Genomic DNA, 24,486 nt, shown 5'->3' on the forward strand with positions numbered 1-24,486 from the left:
AGACTCTGAGAGATCATATTGACTTGCTGAGTCAATATTTTATTCTGAGCCAATATGGCATTCAGAGTATCAACTTCAAGAACTCCCTTCTTCATAGGCGTCCCATTACTCACAGGATTCCTTTCAGAAGTGTACATGAACTGGTTATTAGCTACCATGTCAATGAGTTCTTGAGCTTCTGCAGGCGTTTTCTTTAGGTGAATGGATCCACCTGCAGAAGTGTCTAGTGACATCTTTGATAGCTCAGATAAACCATCATAGAATATATCCAGGATGGTCCATTCTGAAAGCATGTCAGAAGGACACTTTTTGGTCAACTGTTTGTATCTTTCCCAAGCTTCATAGAGGGATTCACCTTCTTTCTGTCTGAAGGTTTGAACATCAGCTCTAAGCTTGCTCAGCTTTTGAGGAGGAAAGTACTTGGCTAAGAAAGCCGTGACCAGCTTATCCCAAGAGTTCAGGCTGTCTTTGGGTTGAGAATCCAACCATAATCTAGCTCTGTCTCTTACAGCAAAAGGGAAAAGCATGAGCCTGTAGACTTCAGGATCTACTCCATTAGTCTTAACAGTATCACATATCTGCAAGAATTTAGTTAAGAACTGAAAAGGATCTTCAGATGGAAGTCCATGAAACTTGCAGTTCTGCTGTATCAGAGAAACTAATTGAGGTTTCAGCTCAAAGTTGTTTGCTCCAATGGCAGGAATGGAGATGCTTCTTCCATGTAAATTGGAATTAGGTGCAGTAAAGTCACCAAGCATTCTCCTTGCATTGTTGTTGGGTTCGGCTGCCATCTCCTTTACTTGTTCGAAATTTTCAATCAAGTTGTCTCTGGATTGTTGTAATTTAGCTTCTCTTAATTTTCTCTTCAGAGTCCTTTCAGGTTCTGGATCAGCTTCAACAAGAATGCCTTTTTCTCTGTCCCTGCTCATAAGAAAGAGGAGAGAAAAAGAAAAGAAGAGGAATCCTCTATGTCACAGTAAAGAGGTTCCTTATTGTTAGTAGAAGAAAAGAAGAAGAAATTCGAACACAGATAGAGGAGGGGGTTCGAATTTGGTGATGATGTGAGGAAGAGATGTTAGTAGATGAATAAATAAATAGAATAAGATGAGAGAGAAGGAGGGAATTTTCGAAAATTATTTTTGAAAAGGAGTTAGTGATTTTTGAAAATAGTTTTTGAAAAATGTCAGTATTTTTTTTTCGAAAATTAAGATTTAAAAATTAAAAATCAAAATAATTAATAAATTAAAAAGAAATTTTGAAAAAGGGGGAAGATATTTTTGAAAATGAGAGAGAGAGAGTTAGTTAGGTGGTTTTGAAAAAGATAAGAAATAAACAAAAAGTTAGTTAGTTAGTTGAAACAAATTTTGAAAAGATAGGAAGTTAGGAAGTTAGAGAAGATATTTTGAAATCAAATTTTTGAAAAAGATAAGATAAGAAGATATTTTTGAAAAGATATGATAGAAATTGTTTTTGAAAAAGATTTGATTTTAAAATCACAATTAATGACTTGATTCACAAGAAATCACAAGATATGATTCTAGGACTTAAAGTTTGAATCTTTCTTAACAAGCAAGTAACAAACTTCAAATTTTTGAATCAAAGCATTAATTGATTATGTTATTTTCGAAAATTTGATATAAAAATAAGAAAAAGATTTTTGAAGAATATTTTTGGAATTTTCGAAAATAACTAAGAATTTTGAAAAAGATAAGATTTTCAAATTGAAAATTTGATTTGACTCATGAGAAACAATTTGATTTTAAAAATTTTTGAAAAAGTCAACTCAAATTTTCGAATTTGATGAGAGAAAAAAAAGGAAAGATATTTTTTTGATTTTTGAATTTTTATGATGAGAGAGAAAAACAACAAAAAGACTCAATGCATGAAAATTTTGAATCAAAACAACGAATGCATGCATGAATGATATGAATGTCAAGATGAACACGAAGAACACTTTGAATGTCAAGATGAACATCATAGACATAATTTTGAAAAATTTTTAATGCAAAGAAAACATGCAAGACACCAAACTTAGAATTCTTTAATGCTTACGCACTAAGAATTCAAGAATGCATATGATAAACATGAAAAGACACAAAACAAAAAATCATCAAGATCAAACAAGAAGACTTACCAAGAACAACTTGAAGATCATGAAGAACACTATGAATGCATGATATTTTCGAAAAATGCAAGATGCATATGCAAGTGACACCAAACTTATGACATGACTCAAGACTCAAACAAGAAATACAAAAATATTTTTGATTTTTATGATTTTCTAATTTTTTTGGATCTTTTTTTTTCAAAAATTATATGAAAAAGGAAAATAAGGATTCCAAAATTTTTAATATGAATTTCAGGAATCTTGCATTCTCAGTCTAAAGCTTCAGTCCAGGAATTAGACATGGCTCACTAGCCAGCCAAGCTTTCAAAGAAAGCTCCAGTCCAAAACACTAGACATGGCCAATGGCCAGCCAAGCTTCAGCATGTAACACCAGAGTATATTGCTCTTGATAACAAATTGGTGCTCATCATTTATCAAGTATGTGACTTACCTCTGATGGTTTGGAAGCCTCAGTCCAAAAGAATTTAGACATGGCTTTACAGCCAGCCAGGCTTTACATGCTTCATGAAACACTAGAATTCATTCTTAAAAATCTTGAATAAAATTTTTTAAAACATTTTTATTTTTTTTTTCGAAAACAGATGAGAGATTTTTGAAAATATTTTTGAAAGATTTTTTGAAAACAAAACGAAAAGAAAATTACCTAATCTGAGCAACAAGATGAGCCGTCAGTTGTCCAAACTCGAACAATCCCCGGCAACGGCGCCAAAAACTTGGTGCACGAAATTGTGATGTCCAGGCTCGAACAATCCCTGGCAACGTGAGCAACTTAGTACGCGTAATCGTAATTACACTTTAATTATGTAAAATTCATGGCTCTTTCTTTCCCCGGCAACGGCGCCAAAAACTTGGTGCACGAAATTGTGATGTCCAGGCTCAAACTATTCCTGGCACGTGAGCAACTCGGTACGCGTAATCGTGATTATGCGTTCATAATTTGTCACAACTTCGATACAACTAACCAGCAAGTGCACTGGGTCGTCCAAGTAATACCTTACGTGAGTAAGGGTCGAATCCCACGGAGATTGTTGGTATGAAGCAAGCTATGGTCACCTTGTAAATCTCAGTCAGGTAGATATAAAGTGATAATGGTGTTTTCGAATATTATATAATAAAATAGGGATAGAGATACTTATATAAATCATTAGTAGGAATTTCAGATAAGCGAATGGAGATGCTTTTCGTTCCTCTGAACCTCTGCTTTCCTGCTATCTTCATCCAATCAGTCTCACTCCTTTCCATGGCTGGCTTTATGTGATACATCACCACTGTCAATGGCTACTTTCGGTCATCTCTCGGAAAAATGATCCAATGCCCTGTCACGGCACGGCTAATCGTCTGGAGGCATCACCCTTGCCAATGGCTTCATCTTATCCTCTCAGTGAATAATATGCTCACGCACCCTGTCACGACACGGCTATTCATCTGTCGGTTCTCGATCATGATGGAATAGGATTTACTATCCTTTTGCGTCTGTCACTAACGCCCTGCAATCGCGAGTTAGGAGCTCGTCACAGTCATTCAATCATTGAATCCTACTCGGAATACCACAGACAAGGTTTAGACTTTCCGGATTCTCTTGAATGCCGCCATCATTCTAGCTTACGCCACGAAGATTCCGGTTAAGAGATCTAAGAGATATTCATTCTAGCTTATTTCATGTAGAACGGAAGTGTTTGTCAGGCACGTGTTCATAGGGGAGATGGTGATGAGCGTCACATATAATCATCACCTTCATCACGTTCTTGGGTGCGAATGGATATCTTAGAAGTGAAATAAGATGAATTGAATAGAAAACAGTAGTACTTGCATTAATCTTTGAGGAACAGCAGAGCTCCACACCTTAATCTATGGAGTGTAGAAACTCCACCGTTAAAAATACATAAGTGAAAGGTCCAGGCATGGCCGAGATGGCCAGCCCCCAAAACGTGATCAAAGGATCATAAGGTAATCCAAAGATGATCAAAAGATACCTAATACAATAGTAAAAGGTCCTATTTATAATAAACTAGCTACTAGGGTTTACATGAGTAAGTAATTGATGCATAAATCTACTTTCTGGGCCCACTTGGTGTGTGTTTGGGCTGAGCCTAAGTGTTGCACGTGTAGAGGTCCTTCTTGGAGTTGAACGCCAGCTTTTGTGCCAGTTTGGGCGTTCAACTCTGGTTTTGGCTCCTTTTCTGGCGCTGGACGCCAGATTTGGGTAGAAAGCTGGCGTTGAACGCCAGTTTACGTCGTCTATTCTTGGCCAAAGTATGGACTATTATATATTTCTGGAAAGCCCTGGATGTCTACTTTCCAACGCAATTGGAAGCGCTCCATTTCGAGTTTTGTAGCTCCAGAAAATCCACGTTGAGTGCAGGGAGGTCAGAATCCAACAGCATCAGCAGTCCTTCTTCAACCTCTGAATCTGATTTTTGCTCAAGTCCCTCAATTTCAGCCAGAAAATACCTAAAATCACAGAAAAACACACAAACTCATAGTAAAGTCCAGAAATGTGAATTTAACATAAAAACTAATGAAAACATCCCTAAAAGTAACTAGATCCTACTAAAAACATACTAAAAACAATGCCAAAAAGCGTATAATTTATCCGCTCATCAATGTTCTCCTCACTTATTGTTCGCGCATGCAGGTAATTCGCTAGTCGATAATCAATTCCATTCACTTTTCTCATTGCATCCCCTTTCCTTGTTCTCTTTGCTTTCCTTTTCCTTTCTCTTTTTTGTTCTGATTAAGCTCTGAATGTCAAATTGAAACATGATACTATTTTACTTCTGTAAGAAGGATACTGTTTCTTTCTTTGATTTTAGAATTTGCTTGATTGAAAATAGAAGGATTCATGAACAGAAGGATTCATGAACCTTTATGCTTGCTCTTTACTTCCTTTCTAATTCATGTAGTGCAATAACCAAATTGTGCTTTTGCTTCTGCTTGTGGGAGTGATATAATATGACATTAGACTTTATATCAAAGTCCCTAATGAAATTATCCTTGGTTTTTGATGAATCTGATGATGATATTTGTGGATCCTCAACAACAAGAATCTCTTTGATTACTTCAGGCATGCTTTGCCCTTTTATCATCTTCTTCCAATATTCTCCCACCAACTGGTACTATATATATAGATTAATGTTACAAGTTTACTTGTTCAGGCTTTAGTGAATTTCCCTTTTAAAGTTTTAAACAATCTAATTGAATCTCCATTTTGATATGTTGATGCTATTTGACGTGATCAGGCAGGTGATGCATGGTTTCTAAATACTCCTGAACAATCATTGAGCTTCATCCTTGCAGATCAAGGTTTTGATGTATGGATAGGAAATGTGCGTGGAACACGCTGGAGCCATGGTCATAGGTTTTATTCAATGAAGAATAAGGTGTGTGGCTCTTCTTTGACCTATAGAGATGCTGACGGCGTATGTGATTAAACTGAAAATAATATTAGTGCATAAAGTTCAGTGCTAAATAATTATGAGTCAAAACTAAGAACCAAATGTTCATTTATTCTGAATTTGAATTGGGGGAAAATATTTGCAATTGATATGAATAAGGTCACACTTTAGTAGGTTTTATCATTCAATTATTTAATAGTAAAAGGGTTTGTGCCGAATACTATCAAGCCTTTTCTATTTACTTTGATATGTTTGAAATAAAAATTATTAAATTGTTCTCAGTGCTGAAGCTACTTATATTCAGCACCAAATTGAGTTCCACAGCACTGTTGATGATCACTGATCTTGAGAAAATATTCTAAATTGTCATGATACTTATATTTTCATTTCACTGTCATTTTCAGTGTATATTATTTTTATTGGAATTGTTAGAGCCAGAGTTTGTACAGTGCATCATGTGATTGATTCAACTTTGGTCCCTTGATAGAAATTCTGGGATTGGAGCTGGCAGGAATTAGCCCTGTATGATATGGCAGAAATAATCAATTACATATATTCAGTAACAAATTCAAAGCTATTCATAGTTGGGCATTCACAGGTAGTTATGATTCTGGACATCATCCTTTTCACTTGCTATTTGGTGGTTGTTGTAGTATGCATTTTATTCATTTCTCTTATTTTCGGGGAACAATTATGTCTGTTTGGGAATACCTATTTACCTTTTGATTTTCTTTTTTATTACACAGTAGAAAAATAGTTGGTATGGTTAAGTGTGGATCTGTTGTGCTGTAACGTGTTCATCATCCTTGCAATTTGGTTTCTTTTAGTTTTACTTGCTACTTCATTCATTATTTATCCTGTTTTATTTATGCACACAAAAGGAATTATTTTGTCCGATGTCTTATCATTCTCTCTGCTCTCATTTATGCTCTAAATTTGTTTGTTTGATGTAATATATTTATTTTTTGTCAGTATCATGGTGGGACTAACTTTGATAGAACTGCTGGTGGACCATACATTGCCACTTCATATGATTATGATGCTCCTCTTGATGAATATGGTAAAATTACATTGATCAAGAAGAATCTCTATTTCCAATATTTTTCCATAAATGATCCTTGAGTAATTAATTAATTATTGTATGTAGGCAACAAAGCTCAACTAAAATGGGGTCACCTCAAAGAACTCCACAGGGTTTTGAAGTCAATGGAAGAGAGTCTTACAAACGGGAACGTTTCCCAAATTGATTTTGGCAACTCTGTCACGGTACCAAAATACATGAAAACAAAATTACAACTCTACATTATTTTTTTCCCTCTAATTGAATTAGAGCAATAATGAATAATTACTTTTCAAAAATAATTATTTTAGGCCACTGTGTATGCCTCAAACAAATCATCAAGTTGCTTCTTGACCAATGCCAACACTACCACCGATGCTACTGTCTCGTTTAGAGGAAGAACCTATGCAGTTCCAGCATGATCTGTTTAGCTTGGCTTGGCTTGGCAAATATACACGCCAAGAGATTTTTTATTCCATAAGATTTGACTACATACTCTTTTAATTAAATATTTGTTTGTGATGAATTATAGTTGATGTATCAACACACTTTGATGTATGGTTGTTACTTAATATTATAGTTGATGTATTAATACACTTTGTTTATGTTTTGAATTATATTAATTTGCTTGTTTATAGTACTTTTTTTTTAGTTTGATAATACGATGAATTTGTTTATTTTTTGAAATATTATAAATATTCGAATACAAAATAGATTAAAAAAATTGTATTTATTAAATTTATATTTATTTTGTATGAAAATAGGTTTATTTTTGTAATAGAAAAATAAAAAAAAATATTTTACCTTACCGACGGATTTACAGACGGATATTTTGTCTGTAATCAGAGTGTAGATGATTTTTCAAAGTTCAAATTACAGACGGAAAATCTGTCGAAAAGTTCGTCGCCTTCGAAAAAATGGATGCAGAATTTACAGAGAGAAAATCCATCGGTAACTGGTAAAAATCCGTCTGTAATTTTCCGACGGAAAAAAAATCCGTCGGTAAATAATTTCCGACGGGGCTTTTACAGAGGGACAAAATCCGTCGGTAATTTCGTCGTTAACCAAAAATCCGTCTGTAAATCTGTCTGTATTAATCCATTTTCTAGTTGTGCAAAATTATATTCTAATAATGATGATGATGATGACGATGATGATGATGATAATGGATTGTCTCATAATAATAATAATAATAATAATAATAATAATAATAATAATAATAATAATAATAATAATGACAACAATATAATTAATAATAATAATAACAAAAACAATAATAACAACAGTATAATAACAACCATAAACAAATAAAATTATTTATGAATAAAATAGTAAATATACTTATACATTGAGAATTATGCAGATCTTTAATAATATGCTCGTTAACTGATGTAAAATCACAAATTATTTTAATAAAGTTAAATTTCCATCCAAATAAATTTTACATCTTCTCTTACTACAGATATTTTTACTCTCCTCTCTATTTTAATAAATTTTGTGCTTCTCCTCTTATTCTCTTTTTCTTGCACAAAACATAGACAGAATAAATTATATAAAGGATAAATTTGTTCTCCTCACTCATACGTGTCAAACATGTACGTCCTTACACACCTGTAAAATGTAGGTTTTATTTTTTTTAGACACTACAAAACACAAGCTATATTTCGATGGCTTTAAGATAAGGAGAATATTCATATGATAACTTCTTTATATGAAGATGATATTATAAATTTTTAAATAATTAATTAAATATATTTAATCAAACATATTAATTTATCTAATGATCTATAATATTATTTTAATGTAAAAATATCATCATAAAAGTATCCACTTTAAGACAAAAAATGACCAAAACAAATAGAATTTGTATTCTTTATGATGATACATGTTTCAATGCGTGTTGAATCCATCGCTACAAAATACAATTTACGTTTTGCATGTCATTTTTTGTTTTCTTCTATCTACTAATCGTAATTTGCGTTTTGCAAGTATGTGAGGGATTAGTTTCATTTTTGTATAATATAATATGATACAATAAACGTGGATTACACCATTTTTTATGAGGAATAAGTGTAATAATTTGTGTCATATATGTGATAAGATTAAAATTATAATTTTAAATTATTCTATTAAAATTAATTTAAATTGTAATAATTTAATTAATAAATAAGTAATATGATGTATATTGTCTATTTTTTTTAAATTTGGTATTAAGTGTATTAACTCGAATGTAGCTATTAAATATATAAGAATTATGTTTAAATTATGAATTCTCTAAATGAAATTATCTCATTTAAAATATTTAAATTATGATTTCAATCATAAATTACAATTATGATTTAAAAAAAATTGATATGATATTACATTTTTTTCCTATTTCACTATTAATATACTGATATTATAAGTCTAAATTACAGTATTTTACTGAATTTTGGCTGAAAAAGAAAATAGTTATGTGTTTCTATCATTCAATTTATTTAATACACTATGTGCTAACACTAACGATATTTTTTAAAAAAATATATTGATAAAAATAGATATAATATGATTACAAATATAACATAAATAAATAAAATATATAAATAAATGCTAAATCAATTTGCTTACCAATGTCTTTGTTAAATTTATTAAATTAGAGAATAATTACATATTCGGTTGTTTGGTGATCATATAGATGATCAAGTAATTAAATTGTAAATTGATATCACAGTGTGCATCTTATTTTTTCTCATTTTTGAATGAAAGCGAGAATTGAGAGAAATAAGTAATAATATATAAAGAAAAAAAAATATTTTGCACTACAACTAACACATAATTATTACCAAAAGAAATATTCACATCAAAATATAAAAATTTTTCATACTGCAAATCATGAAGATCAATCACAATGTACTGGTCACTTCTTCCTATTTTTGACCATGATATAAGTTTTTCTTTTTCAGTCTAGAGTCTAATAACATCTAATTAAACAAAAAATTAAATTAAAAGTACCAAATTAAGAACAACTGAGTGATTAATATAGGAAATTATAACTTTATATGTGTATAAAATAAAGAGAATTTATTAATTTATTTTATATTAAACGATAAAACTAATAGTAGTATATTAATAAAAGGATATACCTTTAAAAAAAATTACAATACAACAACAGCAACAACAACAAAGCCTTGTCCCGCTAAGTGGGGTCGGCTACATGAATCAAACGACGTCATTGTGCACTGTCATGTATCATGTCTACAGAGAGACCGTTTACATGTAGATCTCATTTGACCACCTTATGGATGGTCTTCTTAGGTCTTCCTCTGCCTTTCGCCCTTTGTCCATCTTCCATCTCATCCACCCTCCTGACTGGATGTTCTATCGGTCTTCTTCTCACATGTTCAAACCACCTGAGACGCGATTCAACCATCTTTTCCACAATGGGTGCTACTCCAACTCTCTCCCTTATATCTTCATTCCTTATTTTATCCAATCGCGTATGACCACTCATCCATCTCAACATCTTCATCTCTGCCACACTCAACTTATGTTCGTGCTCCCCTTTAGCCGCCCAACACTCCGTACCATACAGCATAGCCGGTCTTATAGCGGTGCGATAGAATTTACCTTTAAGTTTTAAAGGCACTTTTTTGTCGTATATAAAACCAGATGCACTCCGCCATTTTGACCAACCTGCTTGGATCCTATGATTTACATCCTGTTCAATCTCTCCATTATCCTGTATGATGCACCCAAGATACTTAAAACTTTTAACTTTCTTTTTGTAGGATGTTTTCTCCAATCTTCACCTCTATATTGGGGTTTTCTCTTCTCAGACTGAACTTACATTCCATATATTCCGTCTTGCTACGGCTTATGCGCAGACTATACACTTCTAGAGCTTCTCTCCATAACTCCAACTTCTTATTTAGGTCTTCCCTTGGCTCTCCCATAAGGACGATATCATCGGCAAAAAGCATGCACCATGGCACAGGCTCTTGGATGTGTTCTGTGAGTACTTCCAAGACTAATGTGAAAAGGTATGGACTTAAGGATGATCCCTGGTGTAATCCTATACCAATAGGAAATTCCTCTGTCACACCACCTTGAGTCTTCACACTAGTTGTGGCCCCATCATACATGTCTTTAATTGCCCGAATATATGCGATCCTTACTCTCCTCTTTTCTAAAACCTTCCATAAGACCTCCATTGGTACCTATCATACGCTTTTTCCAAATCAATAAACACCATATGTAGATCCCTTTTATTACTACGATACATCTCCATCATCCTTCTTAATAGGTATATCGCTTTAGTGGTAGATCTGCCTGGCATAAATCCAAATTGGTTCTCTGTTACTTGTGTCTCTTTTCTCAACCTCCATTCTATCACCCTTTCTCATAACTTCATAGTATGACTCATAAGCTTAATCCCTCTATAGTTTCCGCAACTTTGTATATCCCCCTTATTCTTGTAGATAGGTACCAAGGTGCTCTTTCTCCACTCATCAGGCATCTTCTTTGACCTTAAAATCTTATTAAAAAGCTTGGTTAACCAGTTGATGCCTTTTTCTCCAAGACCCTTCCAAACCTCAATCAGGATATTATTAGGTCCTACTGCCCTGCCATTTTTCATCTGCTTTAGAGCCTCTTTTACCTCGAAGTCTCGAATCTTTCGATAGTAGTCAAAGTTTTGGTCTTCTTCCCTTGTGCATAATCGACCAAGGCTCGGAAGAGTCTTCTGTCCCTCATTAAATAACTCGTAGAAGTAGTTCTTCCACCTTTCATTAATCTTCTCCTCTTGAAACAACACCTCTCCATCCTTATCCTTTATGCACTTAACCTGATCCAAATCTCTCGTTCTTCTTTCCCGACTCTTTGCGATTCTATATATACCTTTTTCTCCTTCTTTCGTGCCCAAAGACTGGTAGAGACCCTCATATGCTCTTGTTCTTGCTTCACTTACAGCCACTTTTGTCTCTTTCTTAGCCGCCTTATATTTTTCCCAGTTATCTGCATTGCGGCATAAAGACCACTCTTTAAAGCATTCCCTTTTTATCTTTATCTTTTCTTGTATACTCGCATTCCACCACCAGGACTCCTTGTCTCTTGGTCCTATTCCTTTAGATTCACCAAAACTTTCTTTTACTGTTCTTCTAATAACTTCTGCCATCTCCCTCCACATCTCTTCCGCGCTTCCATTTCCATCCCACTTTGCCTCTTCTCCTACCCGTCTTAGGAAGCTTCTTTGTTCCTCACCTTTCATCCGCCACCACCTCGTCCTTGGGTTCTTCGTATGATGTCTTTTCCTCAACTTTTGCTCAACGCGAAAAATTCATGACGAGCACCCTATGTTGTGTTGTCAAACTCTCTCTTTACAGTTAATGCAAAATTTCCGGTCGACTCTCCTCAACAAGAAGAAGTCGATTTGAGAGCTTGTCATGCCACTCTTATAGGTTATAAGATGTTCGTCTCTCTTTTTAAAACATGTATTTACGATGAGAAGATCAAAAGTTGAGGAAAAGTCCAAAATAGTTTTACCCTCGGCATTGATCACCCCAAAACCATGGCCTCCGTAAATACTCCCATATCCAGTCACTTCTCTCCCAACATGGCCATTTAAATCTCCTCCTAAGAAAATCTTATCTCCCAAAGGTATGCCTTGAACCAAACTCTCTAGATCCTCCCAAAACCTTATCTTGTATTGTTCGTCCGAACCCACTTGCAGTGTATAGGCGCTAATCACATGGAAAGCACCTCCCTCTACCACAAGTTTGATAGAGATGATCCGATCTCCCACCCTCTTGACATCCACTACGTCCTTCTTCCACTGCTTATCCACAATTATTCCAACCCCATTCCTATTCTTCACCTTTCCTGTATACCAAAGTTTGAAACCAGAAGTATCTAACTCCCTAGCCTTTGCACCAACCCATTTCGTTTCTTGTAGGCACATAATGTCAATCTTCCTCCTTGTCATGGTGTCCACCACCTCCATGGACTTTCCTGTTAGAGTGCTTATGTTCCATGTCCCAAATCTCAACCTTATGTCGCTTCGACCTTCACCTTTTACTTTGTGAACTAGCTTATTTACCCTCGTCCGTTCACGAAAATGCGAGAACCCTTGCTCATTTAACACTACATCCGGGCACCGATGCAGCGGCTCTTGCTTTGACACCGTACTCGAGCCATACGGCGCGTTGCTTCCGGGCAACGACCTAACTTTAGTGCAATAATGTCTTTGATTCATGTTATGGGGTTCGGCTATATTTTTATGTTGGTTGCCAAAGACCTAACACAACCCTCCTCCTTTATCCGGGCTTGGGACCGGCTATGTACCGCAAGTGTAACATAGGCGGAGTTAAAAAAAAATTACAATACAATTTCAAATATTTTCATAAATAAACTGTTAAAATTTTTGTTATCGACAAAATGATGCTATTATATAATTTCTTGGCAAAACTTAAAATTTAAAGGAAAACAGTTTTATGTGGGTTAATATAAATTAACTACGTACCAAATAATTAGAATCGTTCATTTGTTTGTTTCAATATATCAGTACGGGCAAACAAATTAAAATTATTATCCGGAATTTTATGATCATCGACCGTATGTACTATATATGACTACTTTTTAAAATTAAAGATTTTTTGCACGTATGTACAATCGAAAGATATATTCCGCTTGATTCCTCAATCTCAAAATTTGAGAAGACATAGACCTTCTTTTCTACCAATTCATCATTCTCAAACATTTTTGTCAAATAATTCTTGATTGAATAATGAATTTTATCGTACTACAAAACAAATTAAATACAAAAGCGATTAACATCTATAAAGCTATTAAAAAGAGTTGTCTTTGATTTGTGGAATGGTATACTTATAAAATTAACTTAAAATACGAACTACAAATATTTTTAAGAATTTAATTTTGATACACTAACAGTGTGAAGTACTTTTATATGTGCATCCAATTACGTAATGACACATCAATAAAAATAACTACCTTTCACATTGACCACGTGAATGGTCATCTAAAAGAACAGATGTAATTGCACGACTGTAAAAATATTTTACACTATTAGTGTATCAAAATTAAACTCTATTTATAAACTGAACTTAGCATTACTTGAAAAAACTTAGTAAAAGAATCAACTATCATTTATTATAACTATTTCTATATAAGCCGTCTTATTCTTGTCAAACTTGGATGAGACTTCCTATAGCCTTATAATTCTGATCTTTATTTTTCATACTTTCTCGTCGTATAATCTACTATAAGTGATACTATTGATAGGATCGTAGACAGTAGCCATTAGGTATGAAAAAAAAAATAGAATAAAGACTATGTCGAAATTATAAATTTTTTAAATGATAAATATGAAAAAAATTTACTATTACTTCTTTTATATATTAATAATATATCAATATTTTAAAAAATATACCAATAATACTAATAGTTTAAAGATAATTGTATTATATTTATAATAGATTTAGTTATTACTCTAAATAAATAATATATTTAAAAACTAAAAAAAAAAGATTAGCGGTAATTATGTTTAGAATGTTCCCATATTTTTTTTATTTCTTTTTGCTTGCCATTTCTACACCGCAATATTAGATCAAGGAAACTCTAAATTTAAAATATAATAATGAATATGTCACGTAAGAAAAAAATAATGAGTTAAAAGGGAATATATATATATATAGAGAGAGAGAGCAAATACAAAAAGATATGTTATCGTAGTAAAATATCACACTATGAATAATTATATTTGTCAAGTAAATTTATTTATACACTATATCTATTATATTATTTTATGTAAAATTAAAATCTACTCTCCTAACTTAATATCATATACATATTTGCTCTCAACATTGTCCAAAATTAAATTGAAATTATGTCTAAAGTCTTAACACTGTAAACAGAGTATAATTAATATATAATATTTTAATAATTAAATATCTAAAATAAGTTAATAAATAACAATAATTAATACTTAAATAAAATATCACATATATATATATATATATTTGATATTCTTCAGAATTAAATTGACATCATGTTCAAAGTCTTAATATCGCAATTGGGGTATATATAATTATTACCTAAAATATTGAAAAGAAATTTTTAATAAATGTGAAAAATAAAAATAAAAAGAATTAATATATAATAATAGTGTTTAAATAAAAAATTGATAAAGAATAATAATTATAGGTAAAAATAGTATTTTTATTTTGGAGAAAAAAATATGAGAAATTATTTAATAACTCGTGCTATTCACATGATAATAAATTGTTCAATAACTTGTACCATGCACGTGATAAGGTTGAAATTATAATTTTAAATTATTTTATTAAAATTAATTTGAATTGTAATAATTTGATTAATAAAAAAATAACATGTTATGTGTTCGTTTTGTCTTAACTTAATCTAATGTTAAGTGTATCAACTCTAATATAGTTATTAATCGTTTTTGTTAATCTACTTTTTTTTTCTAAATTTATGATTAAAATAACAATTATAAATATTAATAATTAAACAAATCATTATATTATAATTATTTACATTTTATTGCCGAAATAAAAAACGTACTATTTTTTTATTTAAATATTTTTTTATTTATGCTACCACTATATATTGATTGTTTAGTCAATAATTTTTTTATTGGTAGGATATATTTATTTATTTTGTTTAAATAAAATTTAAACAATATTTAAACAAGATAAATAAATATATCCTATCAATAAAAAGAAAAAAAGATGATACATATATCCAAGAAAAAAAATAAACTTAAAAATCGAAAAAAAGAAAGAAATTTCATATTAAAAAAATTTAAAAATAACCTATCTAAAAGAATGGTCATAATATATAAATTGAGGCAACAATTTAAATTTTTCTAAAACTAATTTAATCAAATACTAATATTAAAACTAAATTATTTAAATAATATTTAATCTATTCTAGTCCTTAAATACGTATAGATTAGAGTCATTCTAGTAACAACAACCAACCGAAATAACATCATAAGATCGAATATTTAGAATTCGTATAAATTCAGACCATCTTCTTGTTAAAATTGTCAAACTAAATTGACCTTTATTTTTCTCAATGGTATTGCATTAATGCACCAGAAGGCCGGTAGTTTGCAAAAAAATCACAATATGTTATAAAATTATTTTTAATACAAAAACTTAAGAGAAGAAAATTTAAATATAGTACCAATCTTTGAAATTGCATCTTTAAATTTGACACGAATTTTCTAAAATTGAACCTAAATTAAGAAAATTCAATCTTATTATATGCTCCACTTTGAATATTTTCGGACAAACGTAAAAAGCGTGGAGGAAATGTAACTTGAACTTGACCTACAAAACTCTTTAGAAACAATTGCTCAATCAAAGAATAATAACAAATTAAAAAAAAGAATGCTTTGCCTCTTAGATTTAGACTTACAAACCGCAAAAGAAACATTATATATAATCTTTAGTAGTACAAAAATAATTATAGAAATTAATTATTGATATCAATATCAATTTACCACTATCAACATTAGTATCATATTTATGGCAATTAAATTATAAAATTATGTTAATTTTTTTATTTTTAATTATTGATATCTTAATCCTTTTAAAATATATTTTATCTTTTTAAAATATAATGTGCGTGTTGTTTAGACCTTTTCTATTATTATTATTATTATTAATTGATATCAATATCAATTTGTCACCATTAATGTACGTATCAATTTGTCACTAATTATACTTGATTTAAAATAATAAATAAAAATATTAATGATTGACAATTAGTATTATACAATTAATATAATAATTAGAAATTTGGATCCTCTAAATTTTGAATTTTTACTTTAGAGAATAAAGTATGATCTCTCACTCTTGAATAGTTTCTCTCTCATATTTTCTCTTGGTCTCACCTATAAAATAAATGGTGAAAGATCGTACTTTATCTTCTAAAGTAAAATTCAAAATTTAGAGGATCCAAATCTAATAATTAGTATCAACTTGTATCAACGTGTATATCAACTTGCATAATAATTAAGAATTAGAATTATATAAATTAATATAATAATTAGAATGATTAAAAATATTTAATGATTGATAATTAGTATAATAATGTATTAAATATTAATTTTTATATAATTATAAAAAAGACATATAAAATAAGTAAATATAAATGATTGACAATAATATCTAAAATAAGTAAATTAAATAACAATAATTAGAAAGAAATCTTTAACAAATGTGAGAAATAAAAATAAAAGAAATTGATAAATAATAAATATAAATATATTAAAGAATAATATTTTTATTTTGGAGAGAAAAAAATTTATGAGAAGATGACACCTTATCTTTATTAGTTAAAAAAACCTAATTTTAGTAAATTAAATAGATTATTATTATTATTATTATTATTATTATTATTATTATTATTATTATTATTATTATTATTATTATTATTAAAAAGATTTATAAGTACAGAATAATCCCTGCATTAAGTCACAAAAAAAATAACATGTGTATTAAAAAGAATTTTATCATGGTTAGAAGAATCCGTACTATTAGCATATTATTATCATATCATATCATATCATATATCTGTAATATAAATGGATCACCGTAACTTGCCACTAATAAAATTATTGTATAATGAATAAGAATAAGAATTGTATCAATATAATTAAAATTAATATAATTAAAAATATTTTTGATTGATAATTAATTTAATAATATATTAAATATTAATTTTATATAATTATAATAAAGATATTTTTATAAAATAAATTTAGAAGAGAAAATAATGCATTCATTTTGGAGAAAAAAAAAGCTCATGAAGAGATGACACATCACCTTCATTAGTTGGGGAAAAAACCAAATTTTAGTATATTAAGTAGATAGATAGATGTTAGAGGGTCAAAAGAATTAATTGTTTTTTGCCATCAAGATGTTTAAAAGTGTAGGATAAAATATGTTATTTATTATATCTATTATACATTACTAATTTTACAACTAAAATGTGTCACATGTCACTTTTTTGTAATTGAAATCAAATATTCCCCCCCCCCTCTCTCTCTCTTACACTTATTCTATCTTTTTTATATATATCATTATCAATGATTAATTACAAATTTAACAATCAAAATATACCTAATTAGAATTAAAATTAAATTAAATTAAAATTAAAATATTAAAATATAGTAATATTATATTACTAATTTAATAACTAAAATATGTCACATAACATTCTCTCGTTAAGAGTAAGATAAAATATTTTTCTCAAAAGTTAATAAACTCTCTTCCTTCATCCTCCTATCTACCCTTCTCTATTTTTCTCTACCTTCTCCACTCTATCTATAACTTATAATTTATATTTTATATTACTAATTTGACAAATCAAAATGTGTCACGAAGTATTCTTTCATTATAATTAAAATAAAATTTTTATTCCAAAATTAACAAACTCTCTCTCTCCTTTTTCTTTATCTTTCTCTTTCTTTTCTCTTTCATTCTCTATATCTCTCTACTTTTCCGTTTTACAAAAAAAAAATTAATAAAATAATATAATATAATTCAAATAAATTCATAAAACTATAAGAAATATATTAAATTTATAATTAAATATAATTAAAAAATAATCTAATAATGTTATTCACATAAAAATATATTATTATAATATGTATACTTTTTTAGTTTTTTATTTAATTTTAAATTTTATCACTTATCTTTTTAATTTATATTTTCAATTCTCTTCCTTCAAATATTTATTACATAGAATTTAAAAAATACTAATGATACGATTAATAATTAGAATCAATATTCAATTGTTTCAAAAAAATATTCTTAAGTTAATTTTATAATTATCAATATAATTTTTTATACTAATATTTAATTATATTTTTAAATATAGAAAGAGAAAATATATTATTTTTTAATAACAAGTATAAAATTTAATTATGTTTATTTGTACAACAAATATAATACTTAATCATATGTAAAAGTATACACATTAAATTCTTTCGAGTTTTAGATAATAAATGTTAAAATTAATTATTAATAAAAAAATAATTTTTTTCACATGAAAATACAGTAACTAAAAATCTTATTATTTGATTTTTTTTTATCTATGGAGATAGGATCTTCTTAGCTTATAAGAACTTTTTTCTATATGATCTTTTTGTAAAAGTAGTTTGATATTATAATCTTTAATTTTTTGTCATAATCTATAATGTCAAGACAAAATCAACATAATTTCAAAAAATTTATATTCCCGTAATATTATTACGGGTAAAAATACTAGTATATTATTAAAATTACAACCGAAATATATATACCACATATTACTTTCTCATTACAATTAAAATTCAATCTTTCTCTCTAAAATTAACGAGCTCTCTCTCTCTCTATATATATATATATATATATATATATTGAAGAAAATCTCATGCCCTAAGCTGTTCAAGCTGTGATGTTGATGCTTTGATGAACCAGAAGGGATCAAGAGAGGGAGAGAAATAAGTTCTTCTCATTGTTGGAGAGAATGAAAAATCCCCCTTAGAAAATATTTGTTGAGTTATTACACCTGATATACTATGTACTTTTTTATGTACTCTCACTAAAAAATAATTACAATGGTAAACCTATTATTGATAAAGAAATAATCTAGGTAACACCCTCCCGCAAGCTAGAATTGTGTAAATCTAACAATCCTAGCTTGGAAATATTAGCAAGAAAAGGACCCGGTGGCAGAGCTTTGGTAAGAAAATCAGCAAGTTGATCCTTGGAACGAACTGGCATAAGATGAATGAGACCAGACAAATGCTTTTCACGAACAATGTGGCAGTCTACTTCAATGTGTTTAGTTCTTTCATGAAAGATAGGATTATTGACAATGTGAATGGCTGACTGGTTGTCACAGAATAGAGTGATAGACTTTTGAAGCGGCAAGCCAATGAAATCCATTAAGAAAGATAACCAACTAGCTTCACAAGTGGCAACAGCAAGAGACCTATATTCAGCTTCTGCAGAGGACTTGGCAACTGTGGTTTGCTTCTTACTCTTCCAGCTAATGAGCGAGTTCCCAAGCATGAAGCAATAACCGGAAACGAGCGACGAGTATCGGCACAGGTAGCCCAGTCAGCGTTGGCAAATCCAGTGAGATGCAGATTAGAAGTAGAGGAGAAGAAGAGACCAGTTGCAGGTCGGCCTTTTAAATATCGGAGTACACGAAAAGCAGCCTGTAGGTGAGAAGTGGTTGCACAGTCCAAAAATTAGCTCAAACGTCCCACATCATAAGAGATATCGGGTCTAGTGTTTGTGAGGTAAAGGAGTTGGCCGATGAGCTGTTTGTAAACAGTGTTGTCTGTTAAAATGGTACCTGATTTCTTTGAGAGTTTCTGACTATAATCAAATGGAGTAGAGAGAGGCTTGCAATCTAGATAGCCAAAATCTCTGAGAAGGTCCATGGTGTACTTCTGCTGATAAATGTGAATTCCAGAGTTAGAGTGTGCTACTTCCATTCCCAAGAAGTATTTGAGATCACCAAGATCCTTTATTTTGAATTTGTCATCCAAATCTTGCTTGATGGAATTGATTTCACCAATGTCATTCCCGGTTAAAACCAAGTCATCAACATATACTAGAATGGCAGTGAAGCTTTCAGATTGTTTCTCGATGAAGAGTGAATGATCATAAAAAAACTGCTTATAACCAGCATCCACAAGAGTCTGAGTGAGCTTAATGTTCCATTGCCTGCTTGCTTGCTTAAGTCCATATAGAGATTTTTGTAATTTACAAATCAAATCTGGTTGTGACACAGCCAAACCGGGTGGTATCTTCATATAAACTTCTTTGTCCAAATCTCCATGAAGGAAGGCAGTGTTGACGTCCAACTGTTTCAAATGCCATTTCTTTGCCGCTGCTAATGCTAACATTACTCGTAGGGTAGTCATTTTGACAACTAGACTAAGAGTATCACCATAATCTACTCCTTGCACTTGAGTGAATCCTTTTACAACTAGCCTCGCTTTGTGTCTCTCTATGGTGCCATCGGAATTGAATTTTACCCGAAAAACCCATTTGCAACCCACAGCCTTCTTGTCTTTTGGGAGTTCAGTGAGACACCAAGTTCTGTTCTGATCTAGAGCTGTCAATTCATCTTGTATTGCCTTTCTCCAACATTCATGTGCAGCCGCTTCCTCATAAGTGCTAGGTTCTTGAGTTGAGGTGATGGCTAGAGAAAGTGACTTATATTTTAGGGTTAGTTTATCATATGACAAGTGTTGTGAGATAGGATATAAAGAATTAGAGTTGGCAACGTTGCTAGAGTGAGCTGTGTGGGTTGTCATACAATGATAGTCCTTCAAATAAGCAGGCGATTTATTGACTCTTTCAGACTTTCTAGTAATGCAGTCATGTGTGATGTCAGAGTGTTGTGATGCAGGTGCATTATTAGTGTGTGGTGTGGTAATGGGTGCAATGGTGTGTGAGAAAATTGGTGAGTGCATTGAGCTTGAGAAATGTTCATTTGAATCTATGAGTGTGGTATGTGTGGGTGATTGCAAATGATGTGTGGATGGTGTATCATATTGAAAAAGATCAATGCATTGTGGAGTACGAATGGGTACCACAGAAATGTCAGTGCTAGTGGAATGTAAAAATGGAAAATGAGTTTCATAAAAAATTACATTTCTGGATATAAAAATTTTCTTTGATTTTAAATCAATAAGTCGAAAACCCTTTATTCCTAATTTAAAACCAAGAAAAGCTGTTTTTCTGGCTCTTGGGTCTAATTTTGTTCTTGAATTTGTTAATGTGGAGGCATATGCAAGAGAACCAAATACTCTTAAATATGAAAGGTCAGGTAAGTTACCATACAAAAGCTTATAAGGACTAGCATTATCCAGGTTAGTGCTGGGCAGCCTATTAATTAGGTGAATGGCATGAGCAACTGCGTATTGCCAAAAATAATGTGAAATTCCTGATTGAAATAGTAGTGCTCTAGCAACACCTAAATATGCTGGTATTTTCTCTCTACAATCCCGTTTTGCTCTGGTGTTTCTACACAAGAAGTTTGGTGTAAAATTCCAGTTGATGCAAAAAAGGATTTTAGAGTGAACTCTGGCCCATTGTCGGTCCTTATACACTTAACTTGTTTTTCAAATTGTACTCTGACAAAATTCACAAAATTAATAACCAATTGTGATGCTTCAGATTTGGTTTTCATAAAAAAAATCCAAGTGAATTTGCTCTTGCCATCCACCACAGTAAAAAAATACCTATGTCCTTCATTGGAAGGGACAGAAATAGGACCCCAGATATCCATATGAACTAAGTCAAAACAATCTTTTATTTTAGTTGTACTAAGATTAAAAGATAATTTCTTTTGTTTTGCAAAATGACATGAATCACAAGGAAATTTTGAAGCAATACAATCTATAAAAGGATAATACTTCTCCAGAAAAATCAATTTATGCATGGGTATGTGTCCTAATCTAAGATGCCAAATGTTGTTGTGCTCACTGTGTGAATGTGTGGTGGGATGAGTAGTAGTCGTAGTTGCCGCCAATGAAGCTTGCTTTGTTGGAAAAGAGGGAAAGTGAGAGAATTATGGTTCTCTACTCATTGTATATAACCCTTCTATACACTCAGCAATGCCAATCATTTTTGATGTGGATCTATCTTGTATCTCACAATACTTATCATTAATATTGATTAACAGTTGACAATGTAAGTTTGAGGTTAACTTTAACATAGATATCAGTTTAAAATCAAAAGAAGGAATGTATAAAACATTTTTGAGAAAAAAATTTTTAGAGAATGTGATTGTGCCAATGATGGTGCTAACAGTTTTGGTTCCATTTGGCAATATCACATTGATTGGATCAATATTTTGAAAACTTGCAAAATCTTTTAAGTCAAAAGTCACATGATCTGTTGCACCGGAATCAATGACCCATAATGCAGATTTTGGAGTGATAATGCTCATAATTCTCGCATTAAAATATAATGCAATGGTTTTACCTGGAGTGGAAGTTTGAATGGAATTAGTCAAAATTTGATTTGCATTATGAGGTTGTTGCTGCACACTTTTGTCTTTGATCAACTCTAATAAGGCAAATCTTTGCTCTGGAGTGAATCCAGATCTTGATATTCCAGTGTTCTCTTGGAGACAATTGAGCTGGAATTGTTTATTTATCACTGAGTATATCATCATGCCCTTCAGTGATCACGTGATTGATGGTAGTGTTATGTTGCTGCCATTGATAGAAATGGGAGGAGTATCCATGCTTCTTATAGCATACATCTTCTGTGTGGCCTTGCTTGTTGCAATGAGAGCAAGCCAATATAGCTCCACGACCTCTGCAATGGGAGGATCTGTTTGCCATGTTTGCTATTTTGAGAAATCAATGAATCACAGAGTAATAGGGATTCAGATCTTCTTCCTTCCAACTCGTTGATCGGAACAACTATGTTCACCAAGAAAGAATCTTGCGAAATAGCCTCTCATCAAACTCTATTGGATGAGTTTGAAGGAAGAGGTAAGAATGGGGAAAAAAATGTCGAAAGAAAAATTAGGGATAGAAAGAAAATGGTAAAATTGGATTGATCTCAATTCACAACTTTTTTTTTTTTTTAATAATTTGATTCACAGCTTGGTTGCTCTCCACGCTCACCGCACCATAAAAAAAATCTCATGCCCTAAGCTGTTCAAGCTGTGATGTTGATGCTTTGATGAACCAGAAGGGATCAAGAGAGGGAGAGAAATAAGTTCTTTTCATTGTTGGAGAGAATGAAAAATCCCCCTTAGAAAATATTTGTTGAGTTATTACACCTTATATACTATGTACTTTTTTATGTACTCTCACTAAAAAATAATTACAATGGTAAACCTATTATTGATAAAGAAATAATCTAGGTAACATATATATATATATATACTATGTACTTTTTTATGTACTCTCACTAAAAAATAATTATAATGATAAACCTATTATTGATAAAAAAATAATCTAGTATATATATATATATCATTCCTTGCTTCACCCATTTTAAATCTCCTATATATCATTATCAATAACTAATTACTTACAAATTATAAATTTAATAATTAAATTATGAAATATAACATTATCTAATTATAATTAAAATTAAAATCGGGATATTGAAATTAAAATTGAAATACAATTATATTATTTTACTAATTTAACAACTAAAATATGTCATATGACGCTCGCGTTAAAATTGAGATGAAATATTTTTTTCCAAAACTAATACTTTCTTTCTCCATCTTTTTATATACTTAATTCTGCTTCTCTATTTCTCTCTACCATTCTCACTCTATATATAACTTATAATTTATAATTTATATTATTAATTTGACAAACCAAAATATGTCACGAGATATTCTTTCATTACAATAAAAATAAAATCTTTCTCCCTAAAAGTAACAATTAACTCTCTCTCTCTCTTCCCTTATTCTTCTTTATCTTTCTCTCTCCTTTTTCTCTTATTCTTTCTCGCTCTATATTTTTGTTCTACCAAAATAAAATTAATAAAATAATATAATTCAAATAAATTTATAAAATTATAAAAAATATATTAAATTTATAATTAAATATAATTAAAAAATATTCCTTAATATTATTCACATAAAAAATATATTATTATTATTATATACACACTTTTTTAATTCTTTATTTAGTTTTAAATTTTCACAACTTTTCTTTTTAATTTATATTTTTAGTTCTCTTTCTTTAAATATTTATTACATATAATTTAGAGAGAATAATAATGTACGTTGTGATTAATAATTAGAATCAAGATTCAATTGTTTCAAAAAATATTTTGAGATAATTTTATAATTATCAATATAAACTTTAATTTTTTAGACTAATATCTAACTGTATT

General features: G+C 30.5%; 1 non-coding gene across 1 annotated transcript; it reads left to right on the top strand.

The window, feature by feature from the left end:
- The first annotated feature begins 287 nt into the window (after positions 1 to 287).
- LOC148572398 (small nucleolar RNA R71) lies at positions 288 to 395 on the top strand. The gene has a single exon (XR_015908195.1). It is a non-coding gene; the product is annotated as a small nucleolar RNA R71 (small nucleolar RNA).
- Positions 396 to 24,486: the final 24,091 nt, after the last annotated feature.

This window comes from Arachis ipaensis, chromosome B3 (genome assembly GCF_059453495.1).
Source record: "Arachis ipaensis isolate K30076 ecotype BB chromosome B3, ASM5945349v1, whole genome shotgun sequence".
NCBI lineage: Eukaryota > Viridiplantae > Streptophyta > Magnoliopsida > Fabales > Fabaceae > Arachis > Arachis ipaensis.